General features: G+C 36.0%; 6 non-coding genes across 6 annotated transcripts; 2 read left to right on the top strand and 4 right to left on the bottom strand.

The window, feature by feature from the left end:
* Window positions 1-1050: 1050 nt before the first annotated feature.
* TRNAR-UCG (transfer RNA arginine (anticodon UCG)) lies at window positions 1051-1123 on the bottom strand. The gene has a single exon. It is a non-coding gene; the product is annotated as a tRNA-Arg (tRNA).
* Window positions 1124-10189: 9066 nt separating this feature from the next.
* Window positions 10190-10262, bottom strand: TRNAR-UCG (transfer RNA arginine (anticodon UCG)). Its single transcript has one exon. It is a non-coding gene; the product is annotated as a tRNA-Arg (tRNA).
* Window positions 10263-11499: 1237 nt separating this feature from the next.
* Window positions 11500-11610, top strand: TRNAL-CAA (transfer RNA leucine (anticodon CAA)). The gene is made up of 2 exons: window positions 11500-11537; window positions 11565-11610. It is a non-coding gene; the product is annotated as a tRNA-Leu (tRNA).
* A 768-nt stretch (window positions 11611-12378) lies between these two features.
* Window positions 12379-12451, bottom strand: TRNAR-UCG (transfer RNA arginine (anticodon UCG)). The gene has a single exon. It is a non-coding gene; the product is annotated as a tRNA-Arg (tRNA).
* Window positions 12452-22673: 10222 nt separating this feature from the next.
* Window positions 22674-22784, top strand: TRNAL-CAA (transfer RNA leucine (anticodon CAA)). Its single transcript has 2 exons — window positions 22674-22711; window positions 22739-22784. It is a non-coding gene; the product is annotated as a tRNA-Leu (tRNA).
* Window positions 22785-23566: 782 nt separating this feature from the next.
* Window positions 23567-23639, bottom strand: TRNAR-UCG (transfer RNA arginine (anticodon UCG)). The gene has a single exon. It is a non-coding gene; the product is annotated as a tRNA-Arg (tRNA).
* Between the last annotated feature and the right edge of the window lie 1099 nt (window positions 23640-24738).

Genomic DNA, 24738 nt, shown 5'->3' with positions numbered 1-24738 from the left:
AGCTCATTTCTGATACTTTAAATCAAAACATAGCACCTACTATGCGAAGAGCCCTACTACATTTTGATTTAAACGGATTTCGATTTAACCAAAGGGCTTTTATAGTACAATGCTTGCTAGCCATGAAGATAATTTTAGCTAGACAATGGCTACAATCATTATCTATTTCTTTGGATCATGTGGTGAATCAAATCAGCCATCAATGTTTGATGGAACGTGGCTTTTTTCTATCTCACCAGTGTTTACAGAAATTCCATAACATCTGGAGACCGTGGCTGACTCGGCACCCTGACATTCTCCCAAATTTATAACATAACGTATAAACATACTGATTATATCAACTTGGCTTGACAGTTTGAATGTATTGTATGGATGGTTTGTTGGTGATTCTTTTTTTCTTGTGGTTTTTTTTGGGTTTTTTTGGGGTTTTTTTTGTTTTTCTTCTTTTTCTCGTTGTGGGGTATAGACTGGGAAGTTTTGCTGTAATCCCGGTCTAATTGTGTTGTATATGTTTTATATTGCAATTTTAGACGCATCAATAATTTATATATACAAAGTAGAAAAACTTGTTCCATTCTCTGTAAGTGGAATGATGAATATCTGCACATATATGCTGCTATATTTATAAGTGGAATGATGAATATATGTATACATATGCTGCTATATTTATTATCGGCACTTTCTGCTTATATATATATGTTTTTCTTTATATTGTATGTGATGTGGTCTAATAAAAAAAAAAAAAAAAAAGTTTTTGAAAGAGTAAATTGCAGACAACTTTGATTGAATCAAATCTCGCAACAACGCACTATCCGTAGAGGTACCGTGTAGGCCAAGATGGGGTTACATTCGGTGATCATATGGCACATTGAAAAAAAAACACTTGAAATCTTAGTTTTGACATGTCTGCCTTTCATACCAAGAGGGACTAAAAATCTTGGGTGACACGTAACATGGAAAGAAACTGTTGAAATCTTAGTTTCCACTTGCCTGACATTCATTGATATGGAAGAACTCTAAAGAACAACAAAACCAAACCTCCATCAACTCCGACCACAAAGGGACTCGAACCCTCAATCTTCTGATCCGAAGTCAGATGCCTTATCCATTAGGCCACGCGGTCTGCATGTAAAGTTTGCGAAAAAATGTGTGGATACGTTTCTCATAGAGAAACATAACTATATTTCCTTTACTTCACATGCCACAATATGCTTTTTATGACCACTGTCCTTCCTCTGACTGATGTTAATTAAGAACACGCAGACAAACATAGGACACAGAAACGACTAATGCATTTGAAACATCTATGTACGAAGGATTATGCGTGAGTCAGATAGGTGGTTTCATGACGTTTTCTGTCTACGTATCGAGGCTCTTTGGCGCAGTGGATAGCGTATTGTACTTCTAGCACTTGACAAGGCATTCAAAGGTTGTGGGTTCGAGTCCCACCAGTGTTGTTATTTTTCCAGTGGTTGACTGCATTTGATGTTCTTGTTTAGTTGTAAGTTGCAATATCCACAAATTGTCTCTGAAAAATTTCTGTAATACTATTGACAGATCTTAATCTGACAGATTTTAATTGAAGCATTAAATTGTATTTCCAAATATCCACAATTTGTCTGTGAGAAATTATGGTAATCTGAAACAATAGAACTATCTAACACAAGTATGGGAAGCAGTTTAGCGCTCCGTTTGTAAGATTAAAGTTTTGATGCGAAAATAATGCCAATATTCAAAGGTTGTGGGTTCGAGTCCCACTAGAGTGGTGTTTTTTTTCCAGTGGTTGACTGCATTTGATGTGCTTGTTTAGTTTTAGGTTGCAATATCCACAAATTGTCTCTGAAAAATGTCTGTAATACAATTTACAGATTTTACTCTAGTGTGAAATGTGTTTCAGTAGTGGGCCCTGTGGCACATTATACAAAGGATGATCACATAGATTTCTTTGGGCAAAAAGATTAGGAAATTTCCAACAGAAAATCAAGGGTGCCCTGTGACTCTTATGGAGCCACTTGGAGCCAAAGTCTTCATAACAATAGTTGGAGAAAGAATTAAAGTTTGCTTTTAAGTGTTTGAAACAGTACATCGCAATCAACTTTGATTTCATTAAAGGTGTTGGCAACGCACAATACGTAGAAGAACCCTGCATGCCCAGAGGGCGATAAGTTTGGTGGTCATATGGCACATCCAAAAACACATGTGAAATCTTAGCCTTCACATGCAGGATCTCAAGTCTGCTTACCCTGTGACTCTAATGAAGCCACTTTAAACCAATGCAGTGGCAAAAGGTCCCCTAAGAGCTAGTCCCTTGCCTTGAAACCATGTAAAAAAATATCTACTTTCTTAACAGCAGTAGCTTGTCAAGATGGCTGAGTGGTCTAAGGCTCCAGACTCAAGAATGCTATCTTCTCTCTGCGAGGGTCTTCTAGTCTCCATGTGGAGGCGTGGGATCAAATCCCCCTTCTGACAGTCATCTTTTTTTTGTGCTTTGAGCTTCATTTAATTCAACAATTTTTTGAGATCCAAGACTGAATTTAAGCGTTGAAAGAGTACATTGCAGAAGACATTGATTTCATAACATAAGACAGCAATGTACAATCTCTAGACTCAAAAGAACAGTAACCTGGGGATCTAAATCACCAGCAACCTCAAGACAACTCAAATCCGCAATCTTCCAATCCAAAGTCAGACACCTTACCAATTAAGCAACGAGGTCTGGACGGAACGCGAGAGTCTTATTCCGCACTTTGGAGACAAGACATACCGAAAGAGGTGAAAATAACGACCCAGGTGTAGATACTTTCCAATAGCTGTCACATAGATTTCTTGGGGGAAAGAGATTAGGAAGTGTACAACAGAAAATCAAGGGTGCCTGTGACTCTTATGGAGCCGCTTTGAGCCAAAGTCTTCATAACAATAGTTGGAAAAAGAAGATAAAAAAAAACTGGACGGTGGTGTGATGACGTGAGACCCTCACGGGGTGGAGCGTTGGAGCGTGCGGGATGAACTTCAGGTGATGGCGTCCTGCGATCTGCCTCCCCGGTATGCCTGACGATCTTGCTGCGAACTCTCAGCGTGTGGCTAGCGTACGGTTTCTTCCCCCGGCTTCCTTGGAAGTTCTTCGGTTGCAGCAACCCCGGGAGAACATCCTGAGGTGTGGCAGCTACCGATTGATGCTCCATATTGAAGGACTCGGCTATGTTGCCGTTATGCTGGAAGCTGGAATGAGACCGAGAGAAATCTAATATTTGGCGGGGAAACGCGCTACAGATTTTTGATCCTGAGGAGCTGTGGCAGGTGTCCGAGTGGGATCTTCAGAGTTCCTGGAAATCGTCAAAAGTACTTTCTATTTATTTATTTATTTATTTATTTATTTTTGGATCAAGATTGGAATTATTTTTTGGAACCTGTCTATATTACAATCATGATGGTGGAGGACATTCTAATTTGGTAACAGATCTAGGGATATTTCCATTGAAAAAAGAAAAGGAAAAGGGAAAAAATGTATGATTATACTAATATATTGAAAGTACTATAATCATGTTGGAAACAGACTTTATAACTTAATCATGTTGGAAAACAGACTTTATAATTTAATCAAGCTACACAGGAGTAAGAAAATTGATCCCTTTATATGAATTCAACTTTACCAATCATGCTATCAATCATGCTATCAATTATGTTATCAACCCATTATCTATACACATGAATTCAGATTTGGATGGAATTAACTGATCCAGTTTATCTCCACTACGTGATACGGCTTGCGTCTTCTAATCATGTTGAAATCTAATTTAAATTATTAATTATTATAATTATGCTGGAATAGGACACCTTAATCTAATCAAGCTTGGAAGGAGGTGAAATTTGATTTGTCTCTGTGATTCTAATCAACTAGTGGATCATGGTCTATATATAAATTATTGATTTTGGGATCATATATTTTGATTCATATTTTGACACATACTTCACTAATGAATTTTGACACATACTTCACTAATGAATTTATAAAATTTTGATTATCACTCAATACTTGAACTGTGGTTATAAGAAGAAAAAAAAGAAAGAAAAAAAAAAAAAAAGGAAAAGGAGAGGAAAAAACAAGTAAAAAATAAAAAGAAAAAGAAAAAGAAAAAAAATATAGTCATAATCTTTTTATTTGTTTATTTCGATATTTACAATAATAAAGAGGACACGATGGCGTCAAAAAGAGAGGATCCAAAATCAAAAAAAAGAGAGAAAAGAGATCTAGACCAAAAAAAAGAAAAAAAGATTTCTATGCTATTTTCACCCCAGGTTCATAGGAAAATGGAGGAATCTGTGTGCTTATCTGATTCCACTATTGATGAAATTGGAAGACACTCTTTAAGTCCTGCAGCACAATCTACTCAAATGATTACCAAAGAATATTTGCAATTATGTATGGAATCTCAGCTGAACTCATTTAAAGATGAACTCATGAAAGTGAACATGGAGTGGAAAAGTGAATTTAAAAAAACGCAAGAATGTTTCAATCTAATTATGCAAAAGAATGAGTTTCTTGAATTAGAGTTAAAATCAATTAAAGATGACCTTAACCATAAAGAGAACATCATAAGAAACCTGGAACAAAAATTAAATGACGCCGAGGATCGCACACGCAGGAAGAACTTAAGGATACATGGCATTTCGGAGGATATTAAGCAGGACTCTATCAGAACGTATTTGAAAGAATTGTTTTTAGATATGGGCATCCGTGATGTTGATAGAGACGATATGATTGAACGTGTACACAGAACGTTAAAACCAAAGAATCTTGCTGAAGGAAAACCCAGAGATATAATTATTCGCTTCTCAACTTTCTTTATACGATACAAAATATTATTGGCAACAAGTAAATATGTTCCGAAAGTAGATAAATTTCAAAACTTAATGTTCTTTCAAGATCTCTCTCTATTTACTAGACAAAAGAGATTTGAATTTAAAGAAGTGACCAAGATTTTGAGAGAGCAAAATATTAGATACTCGTGGGGATTCCCAGTAAAATTGTTTATTATGTCCGCTCAGCATCAACCAGTTAAGCTATCAACGGTTGATGAAGCTAGGAGTTGGCTTAAAGGAAATGTAGTACATGGTTTGCAATAATAATCTCGCGGATGCGCGACTTCTGGGGGGGGATTTTTTTTTTTTTTTTTAGTGTGTGTTATTTATACAAAATTATATAGGTGTAATCTCATATTATATGGTTTTTGAAGGAGTGTAGGAGGAATATTCACTTGTGCTATTATTAAACTACAGGTATTGGTGAATTAATGGATTTGAAGGGTATGTACATATGCAATAATGATATAATTTAATCCACACTTAGTTTTAAAAAAAAATGTAATTAGATATAAAGCATTTTACCATTTGGAGTATGGTGTTTCTAATTTCACGATATATGCCACTTAACACATAATTATACTTATAACTTAAATCTTTTATATTTTTACGGGATCTTATTTCCCTAAGATATCTTTATTGATCACTTAGGATTAATTTTGGCATAGACAAGATTAATATGATTAACTGCCAAATACACTAGTTTTTTTTTTTTTGTTTATTTTTTTTTTTTCGGTTTTTTTTTGTTTTTTTTTCCCCCCCTCACCCATTTGGTCTATTTATTATTCTTTCCTCAATATAGATTAGTTCCCGTATAGCTCCTCAAAAAGGTGGAGTTACTATATCCTGGGAGAATGTTGGGTTTTTTCTCCGATGTTTGGATAGTATTTGGGCTTCCATTAATTTTTGTAAATTGTGTTATTTGTGTGTGGATGTAGGATGTATGGATTGTGAGGGTGTCAAGCCTTATCAGGTTTATGTTAGTTATAATAACCATCCGAAACATGGAAGATCTATTTAAGATTATTTTGTTGAATGTTCAAGGTTTAAATCTGCCTCATAACAGATATTCGCTATTCAATTATATAAATAATCATCATATAGACATATGTTGCGTCCAAGAAACACATTTGAAAAATGCAGATATCTACAGACTGAACAATAAAAGATATATGGTGCTTGAACATTCATCGTTACCTAGCAGGAAAAAGCGAGGTGTAGCTATCCTAATCTCAAATAAAATTAAAGTTGAGTTGATCTATAAGCAGAAGGATTCTCACGCTAGATATGTTTTCATAGTGTGTAAATTAGACGAGAGATTATTTTCTATTTTGAATATATATGCACCTAATTATAAACAGAACCATTTCTTAAATGGCACACTACAAAAAATTCAGAAATATACCCAGGGAACCTTTTTGTGTATGGGGGACTTTAATTGTGCTCCTGATGCAGTATTGGACACTCCCAGTCCCCGAGGTAGAACTCCTAACAGAAATCAAGTTAATTTATCTAATGCTTTCAGTATTACTCTTGGTAAATATAAACTCTATGACATTTGGAGGACGTTGAGACCGGCAGACAAAGATTATACCTTTTTTTCGGGTCGACATAAGACTTTTTCACGTATAGATCTTATATTAACTACAGCGAACGTGATTTCAGATTGTAAGCGCATTAGTATAGGAAATGCAGCCTGGACAGATCATGATCCAGTTTGTCTGGAAATAGAAAAGAAATTTCATTTGACTTTACGCCCTTGGATAAATGAATCATCATTAGGCTGTAAGGATTCTCTTGATTACATTTCCCAGACGACCACTCAGTTTTTTCTTGAGAATTTGACGCATAATATGAGTCTGGGTAATATCTGGTGCGCTTATAAATGTGTCTTGAGAGGATATTTAATTAAAAAAGATGCATATAATAGGAAAAAAGGAAAAGAAAAATTGTCTGATCTATATATTTCATTGAGTAATTTAAAAAGGAAGTGCGGTCAATCTCATGGAGAACAAGACATTATGAATATGATTAAAATCAAAAAAGAAATTGAGGACCGTTTAATAAGTAAAGCAAATTATAATTTGATTAAGTTAAAGCAAAAATTCTACTACGCTGGGAACCGGGCAGAGAAACAGCTTACCAACCAATTAAAAAATAGAAATTTAAAAAATCGAATTCTTAAACTTATAGATGGGGATAAATATATTTCTAGTCCTGATAATATTGGGACATCTTTTGGTAAGTTTTATACATCCCTGTATAATATTGTAGGTCAATCCCAAGATGATGTACAGATGAGACAATATCTGCAGGACTCCAGATTGCCGAAGTTGACTGATACATTGATAGAACAATTGGACGCTCCCTTTTTGGAGAGTGAAGTAAATGTAGCGATAAAAAAACTAAAAGTACGTAAAGCTCCTGGTCCCGACGGATATACAGCACTGTTTTATAAAAAACTGTCCAAATTGATAGTTCCGCACCTAACAAGTATGTTCAACGAAATCAGCGCAAATAAGTCCTTTCCTAATGGCATGTTGGAGGCTATTATTCTTCCTATACCTAAAGCTGGGAAAGAGTGCCGATTATAGGCCAATCTCTTTGATTAATTTGGATACTAAAATATACTCTTCAATACTAGCTGCCCGTTTAAAACCATTGTGCCCACAGTTAATTTGTAGAGATCAGTCTGGCTTTATAAAAGGAAGACAATCTAGTGATAATGTCCGTAAGATTATTGACATAGTAGAATATGTAACCACTCATGAAATTCCATCAATCCTCTTGGCTTTGGACGCGGAAAAGGCCTTTGACCGGGTTAACTGGACCTTCTTAGAACAGACATTGAGGTCTTATGGCTTTGGTGAAGGCTTTATTCGAGCTGTTATGGCGTTGTATACAACACCAACCGCAATGGTAGTTGGTCAAGGCTTTAAATCGGAACGTTTTAGATTAAATAACGGGACTCGACAAGGTTGCCCATTGGCACCTTTGCTATATATTCTCACATTAGAACCATTAGCTTCGAGAATTAGACTCAATAAAAGCATTAAAGGAATAAGAATTGGTGATTTGGAAAATAAACTTTGTCTATACGCGGATGACATATTACTATCTCTGTATGATCCGTTAAATTCAGTTGATCATTTGATGGCCGAAATTAATTTATTTAGCAGCTTCTCGAATTATAAATTGAATATCACAAAAACACAAGCTGTAATGATGAATATCTCGGCTTCATCAAAAACTAGCATTGAGGAATCCTTCGAATTCTCTTGGGCGACCGATAAAATCGACTACCTGGGGGTTGTAATCCCAATCAAGATTTCGGAAATTATAGAAGTTAACTTTAGTAAATTACGAGATGAATTGATTAAGCAAATTAAAGAGTGGAAAGGCCTTTTTATTTCTTGGCTTGGTAGAATGAATGTCATTAGATCCTATATAGTCCCCAAATGGTTATATCTTCTTCAAATGATTCCGGTCAGGCTCCCGTTGTTAGATTGGTTTGTGATTGAGCAAGAGTTGACAGGCTTCTCAAATCTGGAATGCATACTTTGGCTACATCATTTTAAGCTTAAATCAATTAGAAATAACCTACCAATTACTCTCCATAGTTCTATGGAGTTTTGGGAGTATATTAAGCCTTGATTAGGCCTCCGTAATAAAATAGTTTCAACAGCTCCGCTTGAAACTCTCCAGTATAATATCTCCCAATTAAATTTGAGAAACTGGACCAACTATAGGAATAAAAGGATTATAGATATTTTGATACAGGATAAAACAAAAACGTTCTCTCAGCTCTCAGAGGAATTTGAATTCGGCAATCTGGAGTCCTTCAATGTCTTTAGGATAACTTTCTATGTTAGATCTCATTTGTATGTGCAGTCCTCATCTATTTTGAGTCAAAAGATCTGCGATATGTTTTCTACAGAAATTATTCTAAAAAGCCTAAAAAAGTGGTATATACTGCTTGAAGAAATAGAAACTCCCCTTGTTCATATTGCATTAAAATCATGGCAATCAGACTTAAAGTGTCTGATAGATTTAAATATATGGATTGGTAGTTTATTTGAAATTAATAAAATTTCGCATTGCCTCAACATGATTGAACTGCATTACAAGATAATGTGGAGATGGTATATAACCCCGGTGAAACAGTGTAAATTTAATTATAATGCGTCCCCTCTCTGTTGGAGATGCCGTTCTTCTTTAGGATCATTCTCCCATATCTGGTGGGAATGCCCACAGATCCAAAGTATTTGGCAAGATATATTTAAGCTCATTTCTGATACTTTAAATCAAAACATAGCACCTACTATGCGAAGAGCCCTACTACATTTTGATTTAAACGGATTTCGATTTAACCAAAGGGCTTTTGTAGTACAATGCTTGCTAGCCATGAAGATAATTTTAGCTAGACAATGGCTACAATCATTATCTATTTCTTTGGATCATGTGGTGAATCAAATCAGCCATCAATGTTTGATGGAACGTGGCTTTTTTCTATCTCACCAGTGTTTACAGAAATTCCATAACATCTGGAGACCGTGGCTGACTCGGCACCCTGACATTCTCCCAAATTTATAACATAACGTATAAACATACTGATTATATCAACTTGGCTTGACAGTTTGAATGTATTGTATGGATGGTTTGTTGGTGATTCTTTTTTTCTTGTGGTTTTTTTTGGGTTTTTTTGGGTTTTTTTTTGTTTTTCTTCTTTTTCTCGTTGTGGGGTATAGACTGGGAAGTTTTGCTGTAATCCCGGTCTAATTGTGTTGTATATGTTTTATATTGCAATTTTAGACGCATCAATAACTTATATATACAAAGTAGAAAAACTTGTTCCATTCTCTGTAAGTGGAATGATGAATATCTGCACATATATGCTGCTATATTTATAAGTGGAATGATGAATATATGTATACATATGCTGCTATATTTATTATCGGCACTTTCTGCTTATATATATGTTTTTCTTTATATTGTATGTGATGTGGTCTAATAAAAAAAAAAAAAAAAAAGTTTTTGAAAGAGTAAATTGCAGACAACTTTGATTGAATCAAATCTCGCAACAACGCACTATCCGTAGAGGTACCGTGTAGGCCAAGATGGGGTTACATTCGGTGATCATATGGCACATTGAAAAAAAACACTTGAAATCTTAGTTTTGACATGTCTGCCTTTCATACCAAGAGGGACTAAAAATCTTGGGTGACACGTAACATGGAAAGAAACTGTTGAAATCTTAGTTTCCACTTGCCTGACATTCATTGATATGGAAGAACTCTAAAGAACAACAAAACCAAACCTCCATCAACTCCGACCACAAAGGGACTCGAACCCTCAATCTTCTGATCCGAAGTCAGATGCCTTATCCATTAGGCCACGCGGTCTGCATGTAAAGTTTGCGAAAAAATGTGTGGATACGTTTCTCATAGAGAAACATAACTATATTTCCTTTACTTCACATGCCACAATATGCTTTTTATGACCACTGTCCTTCCTCTGACTGATGTTAATTAAGAACACGCAGACAAACATAGGACACAGAAACGACTAATGCATTTGAAACATCTATGTACGAAGGATTATGCGTGAGTCAGATAGGTGGTTTCATGACGTTTTCTGTCTACGTATCGAGGCTCTTTGGCGCAGTGGATAGCGTATTGGACTTCTAGCACTTGACAAGGCATTCAAAGGTTGTGGGTTCGAGTCCCACCAGTGTTGTTATTTTTCCAGTGGTTGACTGCATTTGATGTTCTTGTTTAGTTGTAAGTTGCAATATCCACAAATTGTCTCTGAAAAATTTCTGTAATACTATTGACAGATCTTAATCTGACAGATTTTAATTGAAGCATTAAATTGTATTTCCAAATATCCACAATTTGTCTGTGAGAAATTATGGTAATCTGAAACAATAGAACTATCTAACACAAGTGTGGAAAGCAGTTTAGCGCTCCGTTTGTAAGATTAAAGTTTTGATGCGAAAATAATGCCAATATTCAAAGGTTGTGTGTTCGAGTCCCACTAGAGTGGTGTTTTTTTTCCAGTGGTTGACTGCATTTGATGTGCTTGTTTAGTTTTAGGTTGCAATATCCACAAATTGTCTCTGAAAAATGTCTGTAATACAATTGACAGATTTTACTCTAGTGTGAAATGTGTTTCAGTAGTGGGCCCTGTGGCACATTATACAAAGGATGATCACATAGATTTCTTTGGGCAAAAAGATTAGGAAATGTACAACAGAAAATCAAGGGTGCCCTGTGACTCTTATGGAGCCACTTGGAGCCAAAGTCTTCATAACAATAGTTGGAGAAAGAATTAAAGTTTGCTTTTAAGTGTTTGAAACAGTACATCGCAATCAACTTTGATTTCATTAAAGGTGGTGGCAACGCACAATACGTAGAAGAACCCTGCATGACCAGGGGGCGATAAGTTTGGTGGACATATGGCACATCAAAAAACACATGTGAAATCTTAGCCTTCACATGCAGGATCTCAAGTCTGCTTACCCTGTGACTCTAATGAAGCCACTTTAAACCAATGCAGTGGCAAAAGGTCCCCTAAGAGCTAGTCCCTTGCCTTGAAACTATGTAAAAAAAATATCTTCTTTCGTAGCAGCAGTAGCTTGTCAGGATGGCCGAGTGGTCTAAGGCGCCAGACTCAAGTAATGCTATCTTCTCTCTGTGAGGGTCTTCTGGTCTCCATGTGGAGGCGTGGGTTCAAATCCCACTTCTGACAGTCATCTCTTTTTGTGCTTTGAGCTTCGTTTAATTCAACAATTTTTTGAGAAAGAATCCAAGATTGAATTTAAGCGTTTAAAGAGTACATTGCAGAAGACATTGATTTCATAACATAAGACAGCAATGTACAATCTCTAGACTCAAAAGAACAGTAACCTGGGGATCTAAATCACCAGCAACCTCAAGACAACTCAAATCCGCAATCTTCCAATCCAAAGTCAGACACCTTACCCATTAAGCAACGAGGTCTGGACGGAACGCGAGAGTCTTATTCCGCACTTTGGAGACAAGACATACCGAAAGAGGTGAAAATAACGAACCAGGTGTAGATACTTTCCAATAGCTGTCACATAGATTTCTTGGGGGAAAGAGATTAGGAAGTGTACAACAGAAAATCAAGGGTGCCTGTGACTCTTATGGAGCCGCTTTGAGCCAAAGTCTTCATAACAATAGTTGGAAAAAGAATTCATGTTTGCTGAAAGTTTTTGAAAGAGTAAATTGCAGACAACTTTGATTGAATCAAATCTCGCAACAACGCACTATCCGTAGAGGTACCGTGTAGGCCAAGATGGGGTTACATTCGGTGATCATATGGCACATTGAAATCTTAGTTTTGACATGTCTGCCTTTCATACCAAGAGGGACTAAAGATCTTGGGTGACACGTAACATGGAAAGAAACTATTGAAATCTTGGTTTCCACTTGCCTGACCTCCATTGATATGGAAGAACTTTAAAGAACAACAGAACCAAAGCTCCAGCAACTCCGACCACGAAGGGACTCGAACCCTCAATCTTCTGATCCGAAGTCAGACGCCTTATCCATTAGGCCACGCGGTCTGCATGTAACGTTTGCGAAAAAATGTGTGGATACGTTTCTCATAGAGAAACATAACTATATTTCCTTTACTTCACATGCCACAATATGCTTTTTATGACCACTGTCCTTCCTCTGACTGATGTTAGACAAAACATTAAAATACATATGGTACATAACAACATAGAAACATATACATAGACATTCATATATGAATATTTGTTGTATTCCCTTAAAGCTCATAGCATTAAAAAATAATAATTTTAAGTATTCAAACGCTCAGTGTTTCTTTGGGAGGAGAGGGAGATTATAAATTATCAAGGCCAAAATCGTTCTAAAACAAAGGCCGTTGGAGCAGTGCTGTGGTTGTATTACTGCACAGGGAATTTTTAATCTATTATTTGAAACCTTTTCTGCCAAATGCACTCATACCTCTCTCTTGAGTTAGCTTCTTTCAGAAAAAAATATTTTTCTACATTACTTTGTAAATTTATTTGCAATTTAATCTCTTGCCAATGTGGCAAATCCTGTTTTCTCCAATATCTAGCAATACAGATTTTAAACGCCAAAAGTATATTAACCCATAAGGTCTGCTCATTACTATTAATATCTATAAACTCTAAATGAAACAAAAATCTTTGAGGGGAGAGTTCCAAATATGACCCAAACAATTCCAAATAAAGCTCAGATATTTTTATCTTAAGCTGAGTTAGTTTTTGACAATCCCACCAAATATGTTTATGCGATCCTAATTCGAGATGGCATCGCCAGCACCTGTCTCCATTCTTTGGTTGAAATTTAACTATACGTGTAGGGACCATATACCATCTATATATAATCTTAAAAAAGAGTTCTTGAAGATTTATACAGTGAGTTGCTTTTTTAGTAAATTGCCATGTTTTATACCAAGAATCTAAGGGAATAGAAATTTCCAATTCTTTCTCCCATTGTTTGTGTGCCTTAGACTTATCAAGAGTCTTATTATCTTTAAAAAATTTCAAAATCTTAGACAGTGTTCCCTTAGAAATACACGAAGTAATAAATTTCAACCAAGGGTTATATTCAGGTGGTGGGTTTGATATTAAGAAATGTTTTAATCTGATATATTTAAAGATTTCTCTTGACGGTAATATATATCTATCAGTCATAAGAGAGAAAGAGGCCAGATTTCCCTCTAAATAAAGGTCCCCTATCTGCTCTATTCCTGAGATTTTCCAATTGTCCAGTACAAGATCAGGTATGTAAAATGATAGAACATCCAGGGGACAATTTTTTGTAAATGGAATCCCTTTTGCAAACCTTTTTTTGATTCTATAGAAAGAGGATAATATGTCTGCAATTATTAAGCTCGGAAATTTTTTCTTCTGAAATTGGGATTGAGGTAGCCAGAACAACAAGAAAGGGTCGAGATTTTTAAGATTATATTTCTCTATATTATACCAACCCAAAGAGCTTTTCTCTTTTATAGAGCCCCAGGCCATCATAAAAGCTACTTGAGAGGCTTCATATAGTTCCTTTATATCAGGATAACCTAAACCCCCAGATTCAATAGGTCTTTTAAGAAGCTCCGAGGGTAATCTTATTATTTTAGCTGCCCAAACAAATTGAGATAGTAAGTTTTCCCATTTTAAGATAACATCTTTCGAAACATAAAAAGGTATTAATCGAAAAAGATATAAAATTTTGGGAATTATGTAAGCTTTAAGAATATTAATACGACCCATCCAAGAGAATTCAAGTTTCATCCAATTTGCTAGAGAAGATTTTATTTCTAGAAAAAGTTTCTTATGATTTATATTGGCGATATCTTCTAGTATAGGTCCGATTATAATCCCCAAATAATCAATTTGATGTGTCTGATCATTATTTTGAATATGCCCATGAGCTATAGATATCTGAGACTCAGAGAGATAAAATGGAATCATCTGAGTCTTTGATAAATTAAGTTTGTAATTAGAATAGTATCCAAATTTTTCTATTCCTTTTAAAAAAGCAGGGATAGATAATAAGGGTGCAGATAATGTTAATAAAACATTGTCTGCATATAAGGTAATACTATATTCATGTTTATCAATATTTATACCATGAATATTAGAAGAGTTTCTAATATAGGCAGCTAAAGGCTCAATTGTTAGAGCATATAACAGGGGAGCTAACGGGCAGCCCTGCCTTGTACCATTATAAATGTGAAACATATCTGAGTCTAAAAAAGGGCCTCTAATCTTTGCGACCGGAGATGTATATAAGGCCATAGTTAGGTCATGAAAAAGACCTGTTAAACCAAATGCTTGAAGTGTTTCAGCTAAGAACTTCCAATTGACCCTATCAAATGCCTTTTGGGCATCTAAAGCTACTATAACTGAAGAGATTTTATATCTATGTATATATTCAATGATATTGAAGATTTTGCGCGTATTTTCTTCTCCCGCCCTACCAGGAATGAATCCTGCCTGATCTGGATGTATCAAATCTCGTATTATTCGAGCCAATCTAGAGGCCAGGATCTTAGAATATATCTTCACATCTAAATTGATGAGAGATATTGGCCTGTAGTTAGCAACCAGTGAAGGATCCTTCCCTGGTTTCGGAATTGGCGATATACTCGCCTCCAACATCTCTTTTGGAAAACTTCTTCCAGTAGAAATAGAATTAAAAGATTTTGTTAGGATGGGAGAAATTACTGAGTTCAAGATTGGAAAAAATATAGCTGAAAAGCCATCAGGGCCTGGAGCTTTCCCTTTTTTCAAATTAAGAATTGCAATAGTAGTCTCTTGAGTTGTTAGTGGTTGATTTAATTGTATTAATTTTTCTGCAGAAAGTTTTGGAAGATGCAAGGTCTCTAAAAATTGAGCTATATCAGTAGTAGCAATCTTAGGTTCGGGTAAATTATATAAGGTTTCATAATATTGTTTAAAGGCATTGCCTATCTGTGTTGGTGATATACAAGTTGTTCCATTGTGTATAATTTTTTTTATTCTAGATGATTCAATTTGTGCCTTCAATCTTTTAGTAAGATTTTTCCCTACTCTATTATTTCCATAATGCCAACTAGATTTCAATCTTTGCATTATTGTTTCAGTTTTAATTTTAAGTTTAATGATTATCGATTCTTTAATAGTCTCTAACTGCTTCGAGAAATCTCTGGATGGATATTGTTTATTTAGTCTCTCAAGTTTTGCCAACTCAATATACAGATCGGCAAGTTCTTTACCTCTCTGTTTTTTAATCCAAGCACCCTTTTTTATTAAGTGTCCCCTAAGAACACATTTTAGGGTGCACCACAAATTTAGATCTGAGGTCTCATTATTATCATTATGCTCCAAAAAAGATGTTGTTTGTTTTATCAGATCTATCTTATCGGATTCTGTTTTTAAAAGAGATTCGTTGAGTCTCCAACGAGTTCTTGTTCTATATTGAGGGTTATCCTTGATAGAAATAAATACTGGGGCATGGTCAGACCATGAGATATTTCCAATTAGAGAGGTAGTAGAGATTTCCAAAGAGTGACCAGGCATTAAGAAATAATCAATGCGTGAATATGATTGGTGTACATTCGAGAAGAAAGAGTAGTCTCTTTCCTCAGGATGTTGCACCCTCCACACATCATAAAGGCCATGTTTAAATAGAGAATCGGAAAATGCTTTGGCCCTAGTTTTTAAACACGCATCTGATTTACGGTTCTTCAAAGTCTTAGTATCTTTTTCAATATCGATTATGCAATTCAGGTCGCCTGCTATAATCAATGAGCCTTTAGAGATTTTTTCTATTGTTTCCATAGCTGAATTGAGAAATCTTGTCGATCCTTCTGATGGGGCATATAGGCTAACCATGGTATAGGTAACATCATTTATATTACAGACAAGTATAATCCTTCTTCCTTCCTGTAATAAAATATATTCGGGGCCAAATACAAACTTCAAATAATTGGAACACATATAAATGTATGTGCGTCAAAAATAGGCAGAGTCACTTAGATGCAAACAAAGGTAAAACATTTAATACGAACAAAAATAGACGAAGAATATAAAAAGTAGATAACAAAAATACGAAACAAGTCTTACAAAAACTTGGAGAGGAATTTAGTTCATGACATCTGTCCTATGCATTCCTGAGGATGGAGGGAGGGAGTGTTGGGACGTGAAGAGTCCGTGGATGGCAAGTACATCTTCTCTCGACCTCTCTTCCCATGCCTCTCCATGTCTTACAAAAGCCTAGCTTATATGTGCCTTGGATAGGAGAGGTAGTAGAGATTTCCAAAGAGTGACCAGGCATTAAGAAATAATCAATGCGTGAATATGATTGGTGTACATTCGAGAAGAAAGAGTAGTCTCTTTCCTCAGGATGTTGCACCCTCCACACATCATAAAGGCCATGTTTAAATAGAGAATCGGAAAATGCTTTGGCCCTGGTTTTTAAACACGCATCTGATTTACGGTTCTTCAAAGTCTTAGTATCTTTTTCAATATCGATTATGCAATTCAGGTCGCCTGCTATAATCAATGAGCCTTTAGAGATTTTTTCTATTGTTTCCATAGCTGAATTGAGAAATCTTGTCGATCCTTCTGATGGGGCATATAGGCTAACCATGGTATAGGTAACATCATTTATATTACAGACAAGTATAATCCTTCTTCCTTCCTGTAATAAAATATATTCGGGGCCAAATACAAACTTCAAATAATTGGAACACATATAAATGTATGTGCGTCAAAAATAGGCAGAGTCACTTAGATGCAAACAAAGGTAAAACATTTAATACGAACAAAAATAGACGAAGAATATAAAAAGTAGCTAACAAAAATACGAAACAAGTCTTACAAAAACTTGGAGAGGAATTTAGTTCATGACATCTGTCCTATGCATTCCTGAGGATGGAGGGAGGGAGTGTTGGGACGTGAAGAGTCCGTGGATGGCAAGTACATCTTCTCTCGACCTCTCTTCCCATGCCTCTCCATGTCTTACAAAAGCCTAGCTTATATGTGCCTTGGATAGTGATGTCAGTCTATTGGTCTTCACCTAATTGGGTAAACATGCTCACTAAGATCTTTACACGTCGAAATCCTATTTTAGGTAGTCACTGTACGTATATTGTAATGCCCTTTTAGAGTTACAACTATACCATGCATTAGCAAGTTACTATCCTATCTATAGAACGCCTGTTCAGCAAATCCTTCATTCCATATCTTAAGGTCAAGGAAACCTTGAAGCCTATCATTGAAACATATTAATATATCTTAATAATCATTTATTTATGAACAATGATTACATATCTTTGACTATTGCCTATACCAATAATTATATATGGTCCATTTCATATTACTAGGGTTAAAAGAGATGTTAAATGTGTTAGAATCTTTTACAATTCCCCCTGATGATAGGATAATATCCTTATCATATCTTTTCAAATATACACATTTACTCACCATTCGTATCACATTCGTATCACATTTATACTACAATCACATCATACTTTAACTGGGACCATATGATAATCATTAGCATGAGACACCCTTTTCTCTACATTTGTTATGGAATGAGAGGATTGTGCTCTTTTTATCATTTCCCTTAATATTCCATCTCCCTTATCTACTTCATACTTAACTTGTTTATATATCTTACCTATTCTACACATAAGAAAACTTTGATAAACAATACATAATAAAACAAGTATAGCTATAATAACAATTGGATTTAACAATATATTACCAGCTGCGGATTTTACCGAAGATTGTGACCACATATTTACTGATTTTTTAAAATTTGACCACCAATTAACTCCAGACTTATCATTCCATTGATGTTGAATTTGTTCTAATTCACCTTGTTTATGTTGGAAAACAATTTCTGCATCTTTCAATTGTTGCTTTAACATGGCCAATAATCCCTTATCTTTCTTTATTTCCTCTGTCCATGTTTTCCAAGGAAAATGGTCTATCTGTGTCAGATTAAATTGCTGAGGTAGTGTTTTTAAACGCTCTGTGCCTATAGTGGAGACATTAAACTTTTTCCCATCTATCTCCAACTTTTTCAAATCACCTTCTATGCAATTTAATCCTCTGTGAAGAGTTTCATTATGCATACAATTTGAAAAGAATGCTCTGACCAATGACTCCTCCTTCATTACTTGAAAACAAACTTTCCCTATCTTTACTTGAGTCATTAATTCATGCATAGATGTAACACTTTCAATCCTGGCCTCACATGATGAATGATTGTGAAAACAAGAATGATAGACAACCTTTTCTTGCCCTGGAAGACATATTACTTTAGAAACAAAATGAAGACAAGCTGAAACATCTAATTGTTCCAGATTTTCCCCATCAAATACAAAATCTGTATACCTTAAATTATAATGAATCAATTGTGTGTCACTGACTGGAATTCCTAAAACTGTTACTGGTACCACTACTTGTTCAACTCCTGCCACTGGGATTAAAGATGTCCCTATACAAAAATCCTGATCACAACCCATCCATTTATTAATCCACAAATCAATATGACCCAGACCAAAACTATATTTGTCAGGTAAGCTTTTCAACAAACCCAAAGGTATAATACCACTCTGTAAAGCCTGTGCAATCATCTTTAGATTAGTGGAATATTCTATCTGTATTTCCAGGCATGCCCTTGACACTTGATTCTCCTCTTGACTCTCTATTAAGTCTAAAGTGGCATCCTGTAAGTGAGATACAGACGACCCAATCACAGTAGCAGAACTTAGAACCATTTTTTCCAATAACTGATTTAACCCTTTTTGTACTTTTGCTCCCTGACTTCCAACATAACTCACGGATCCCAAATCGGATTTAAGAGTATTTATATCCATAGTATTAAGTAAGCTTCCTACCGAACCAACACCCCCCAAGATTCCCTCAATAATACCTCGTCTACTTCTTGCCATTCTCAATGGATTTTGTCCAAACCATTGAGCAAGACCTTTTTCCATGTTAGTAAGGTGTGACAAACATTGAGGAAACCAAGTGGATATTTTCCAATCAGTCATGTTAAAAGTCCAAACTAGGGTTACAAACGATCCATTCCTCAACAATGGCTTAGATTGAAAGTAATTAACCTGAAAAGGATTGGATGGTTTGAGTCTAGTACCAGTACACAAATTGTCTTCAGGGGACCAAACACTGACATTTGCTCTGTCACAGTGTTTGTAATCTCCTTTCAGTAATACACAACATTCATATATCCCAGAGTCTTTACGAGTTGGACTATCTAATCTAAGCATAAAATGTATACCATTCCAATGTACATCCCCCATTTGACCCTTATGAAGTATACGAGTTGGATTATTTGTAAAACTTCCTAAAGATGTTTTCCCTTTTGACCAAACGAGTGATGCTTCCTGGGGTAATAGTAACCTTGTCCCACATTGTAGTTCTATAGGTTTCAATTCCTCTTGGCTTTTCACACTATGGGGATTAACTCTAACTTCAGGTGCTATAGAATTAGTTACCGTAAACACAAAAGATACTTTGACCATAGCTATTTCTCTTTCCACCTGAAAGTTCCAAACCCTAGTCCAATCATCATCCCCTGCTGATATAGAAAGCAGTGAAGGATCCAAGATTTTACCATAAGACTGAGTTTTATGCCAAATCTCTGTCTTTGATCTCCCCATTTTCCCTGATGTTAACATTTCATTGGTAACATCACCTGTCCATTGTGCATGTTCTTCTCCCTTAATTGTTATAAACCACCACATGGACTCAGTAGGATGACATTCCCAAACACCTGTCTGATTATTATGGGTATAATTCCCCTGTGACTGTGTGAATTTGGCTTTTGGTCCTACTGTTGCATGAACCGTGATCTCTGAGGTATGCTCAAAAAATATAGTCAAACAAGGTTGATCTCTGGAGCCATAACCGAATCTAATTTGTCCAACAATGTCTCTTGATGTATCAATGTCTGATGTCAGGAGTCGATCCACTCGAACTTCTCTTATCTTATGCAATAACAATATCTTCTGTGGTAAATCCTTTGTCTGATCATCAATTTCAATTGGCTTTTGGTACTGTTCAAACAACACAGCTATCAAAAAACTATGCTATCTTGATGTCACGATTCTTGTATTGCTGTTTCTCTGGAGGTTCTCCTTTCAATAGTTAACTGCTTTGTTTCTCCATTTTCTTGCAGAACTGTGTTCCTGCAAGAACAGAATTTAGTTAGAAACATATAATTTACACTGGTCAACATGTACCCACAGCTTCTGCTGCCTACGGGTATTTTTCACAGTCTTTTCTGTTTTTGAACAAGGATCTTGACCCATTGTGTCGATTATTTCAAACGGTCCTTCTCAATTGCTTTCCCAAGGTCCCGCCTTCCTAAAAGTCTTAATCATTACTAATGCTCCTCTCACAAATTTAGAAGAGTGAGGCGGTACCATACGCTGCATTCTAGATGCTGCATGGGGAAGAATTGTTTTTAAATTCTCCTGAAGTACCTGTAACCACTTAGTTCTTGCAATGGCATCTTTCTGTGGAGTAGACAAAAATGGTTCATAAGGAAAGATCAATGGCATTTTCCTTCCTGTCATTAATTCAAAAGGTGTATACTGGGTAGTTGAGGAGCTCGTTCCCCTAATACTCGTCAATACTAGAGGTACTGCATCAACCCAACTATTTCCTTTATCAAGTAACATTTTTGCAATTCTAGACTTAATCGTTCTGTTCATTCTTTCTACAATACCTGCGGACTGAGGATGGTATGGGACATGGAATTGTTGACGTACCCCCAGGATTGCGCAAACAGCCTGCATGACTTTGCCAGTAAAATGGCTCCTTCTGTCAGAAGCAATCATCCTTGGGATTCCCCAAGTACAACATGATTCCTTAATGCTTTTGCCGTAGACAAAGCATCATCATTCCTGACAGGCTACAATTCTACCCACTTATAAAATACATTTACCACAACCAATGCATACCTGAGACCTTGGTTACCTGAAGTAGGAGACCTATGTAGTCAATCTGCAGTATAGACCACGAACCATCTGCAGGTGCAATTCTTAGAAGTGGAGACTTTTGTCCTTTAGGCCTGGGGTTTACTTGAGCACAAATGACAAATTACTTCACATGCCACAATATGCTTTTTATGACCACTGTCCTTCCTCTGACTGATGTTAATTAAGAACACGCAGACAAACATAGGACACAGAAACGACTAATGCATTTGAAACATCTATGTACGAAGGATTATGCGTGAGTCAGATAGGTGGTTTCATGACGTTTTCTGTCTACGTATCGAGGCTCTTTGGCGCAGTGGATAGCGTATTGGACTTCTAGCACTTGACAAGGCATTCAAAGGTTGTGGGTTCGAGTCCCACCAGTGTTGTTATTTTTCCAGTGGTTGACTGCATTTGATGTTCTTGTTTAGTTGTAAGTTGCAATATCCACAAATTGTCTCTGAAAAATTTCTGTAATACTATTGACAGATCTTAATCTGACAGATTTTAATTGAAGCATTAAATTGTATTTCCAAATATCCACAATTTGTCTGTGAGAAATTATGGTAATCTGAAACAATAGAACTATCTAACACAAGTGTGGAAAGCAGTTTAGCGCTCCGTTTGTAAGATTAAAGTTTTGATGCGAAAATAATGCCAATATTCAAAGGTTGTGTGTTCGAGTCCCACTAGAGTGGTGTTTTTTTTCCAGTGGTTGACTGCATTTGATGTGCTTGTTTAGTTTTAGGTTGCAATATCCACAAATTGTCTCTGAAAAATGTCTGTAATACAATTGACAGATTTTACTCTAGTGTGAAATGTGTTTCAGTAGTGGGCCCTGTGGCACATTATACAAAGGATGATCACATAGATTTCTTTGGGCAAAAAGATTAGGAAATGTACAACAGAAAATCAAGGGTGCCCTGTGACTCTTATGGAGCCACTTGGAGCCAAAGTCTTCATAACAATAGTTGGAGAAAGAATTAAAGTTTGCTTTTAAGTGTTTGAAACAGTACATCGCAATCAACTTTGATTTCATTAAAGGTGGTGGCAACGCACAATACGTAGAAGAACCCTGCATGCCCAGGGGGCGATAAGTTTGGTGGACATATGGCACATCAAAAAACACATGTGAAATCTTAGCCTTCACATGCAGGATCTCAAGTCTGCTTACCCTGTGACTCTAATGAAGCCACTTTAAACCAATGCAGTGGCAAAAGGTCCCCTAAGAGCTAGTCCCTTGCCTTGAAACTATGTAAAAAAAATATCTTCTTTCGTAGCAGCAGTAGCTTGTCAGGATGGCCGAGTGGTCTAAGGCGCCAGACTCAAGTAATGCTATCTTCTCTCTGTGAGGGTCTTCTGGTCTCCATGTGGAGGCGTGGGTTCAAATCCCACTTCTGACAGTCATCTCTTTTTGTGCTTTGAGCTTCGTTTAATTCAACAATTTTTTGAGAAAGAATCCAAGATTGAATTTAAGCGTTTAAAGAGTACATTGCAGAAGACATTGATTTCATAACATAAGACAGCAATGTACAATCTCTAGACTCAAAAGAACAGTAACCTGGGGATCTAAATCACCAGCAACCTCAAGACAACTCAAATCCGCAATCTTCCAATCCAAAGTCAGACACCTTACCCATTAAGCAACGAGGTCTGGACGGAACGCGAGAGTCTTATTCCGCACTTTGGAGACAAGACATACCGAAAGAGGTGAAAATAACGAACCAGGTGTAGATACTTTCCAATAGCTGTCACATAGATTTCTTGGGGGAAAGAGATTAGGAAGTGTACAACAGAAAATCAAGGGTGCCTGTGACTCTTATGGAGCCGCTTTGAGCCAAAGTCTTCATAACAATAGTTGGAAAAAGAATTCATGTTTGCTGAAAGTTTTTGAAAGAGTAAATTGCAGACAACTTTGATTGAATCAAATCTCGCAACAACGCACTATCCGTAGAGGTACCGTGTAGGCCAAGATGGGGTTACATTCGGTGATCATATGGCACATTGAAAAAAAACATTTGAAATCTTAGTTTTGACATGTCTGCCTTTCATACCAAGAGGGACTAAAGATCTTGGGTGACACGTAACATGGAAAGAAACTATTGAAATCTTGGTTTCCACTTGCCTGACCTCCATTGATATGGAAGAACTTTAAAGAACAACAGAACCAAAGCTCCAGCAACTCCGACCACGAAGGGACTCGAACCCTCAATCTTCTGATCCGAAGTCAGACGCCTTATCCATTAGGCCACGCGGTCTGCATGTAAAGTTTGCGAAAAAATGTGTGGATACGTTTCTCATAGAGAAACATAACTATATTTCCTTTACTTCACATGCCACAATATGCTTTTTATGACCACTGTCCTTCCTCTGACTGATGTTAGACAAAACATTAAAATACATATGGTACATAACAACATAGAAACATATACATAGACATTCATATATGAATATTTGTTGTATTCCCTTAAAGCTCATAGCATTAAAAAATAATAATTTTAAGTATTCAAACGCTCAGTGTTTCTTTGGGAGGAGAGGGAGATTATAAATTATCAAGGCCAAAATCGTTCTAAAACAAAGGCCGTTGGAGCAGTGCTGTGGTTGTATTACTGCACAGGGAATTTTTAATCTATTATTTGAAACCTTTTCTGCCAAATGCACTCATACCTCTCTCTTGAGTTAGCTTCTTTCAGAAAAAAATATTTTTCTACATTACTTTGTAAATTTATTTGCAATTTAATCTCTTGCCAATGTGGCAAATCCTGTTTTCTCCAATATCTAGCAATACAGATTTTAAACGCCAAAAGTATATTAACCCATAAGGTCTGCTCATTACTATTAATATCTATAAACTCTAAATGAAACAAAAATCTTTGAGGGGAGAGTTCCAAATATGACCCAAACAATTCCAAATAAAGCTCAGATATTTTTATCTTAAGCTGAGTTAGTTTTTGACAATCCCACCAAATATGTTTATGCGATCCTAATTCGAGATGGCATCGCCAGCACCTGTCTCCATTCTTTGGTTGAAATTTAACTATACGTGTAGGGACCATATACCATCTATATATAATCTTAAAAAAGAGTTCTTGAAGATTTATACAGTGAGTTGCTTTTTTAGTAAATTGCCATGTTTTATACCAAGAATCTAAGGGAATAGAAATTTCCAATTCTTTCTCCCATTGTTTGTGTGCCTTAGACTTATCAAGAGTCTTATTATCTTTAAAAAATTTCAAAATCTTAGACAGTGTTCCCTTAGAAATACACGAAGTAATAAATTTCAACCAAGGGTTATATTCAGGTGGTGGGTTTGATATTAAGAAATGTTTTAATCTGATATATTTAAAGATTTCTCTT

This window comes from Sceloporus occidentalis, unplaced genomic scaffold (genome assembly GCF_023333645.1).
Source record: "Sceloporus occidentalis isolate IW3139 unplaced genomic scaffold, rSceOcc1.0.p SCAF_102, whole genome shotgun sequence".
NCBI lineage: Eukaryota > Metazoa > Chordata > Lepidosauria > Squamata > Phrynosomatidae > Sceloporus > Sceloporus occidentalis.
Note: the sequence above shows the minus strand (reverse complement) of the source record. Positions and strands in the feature narration are given on the sequence as shown.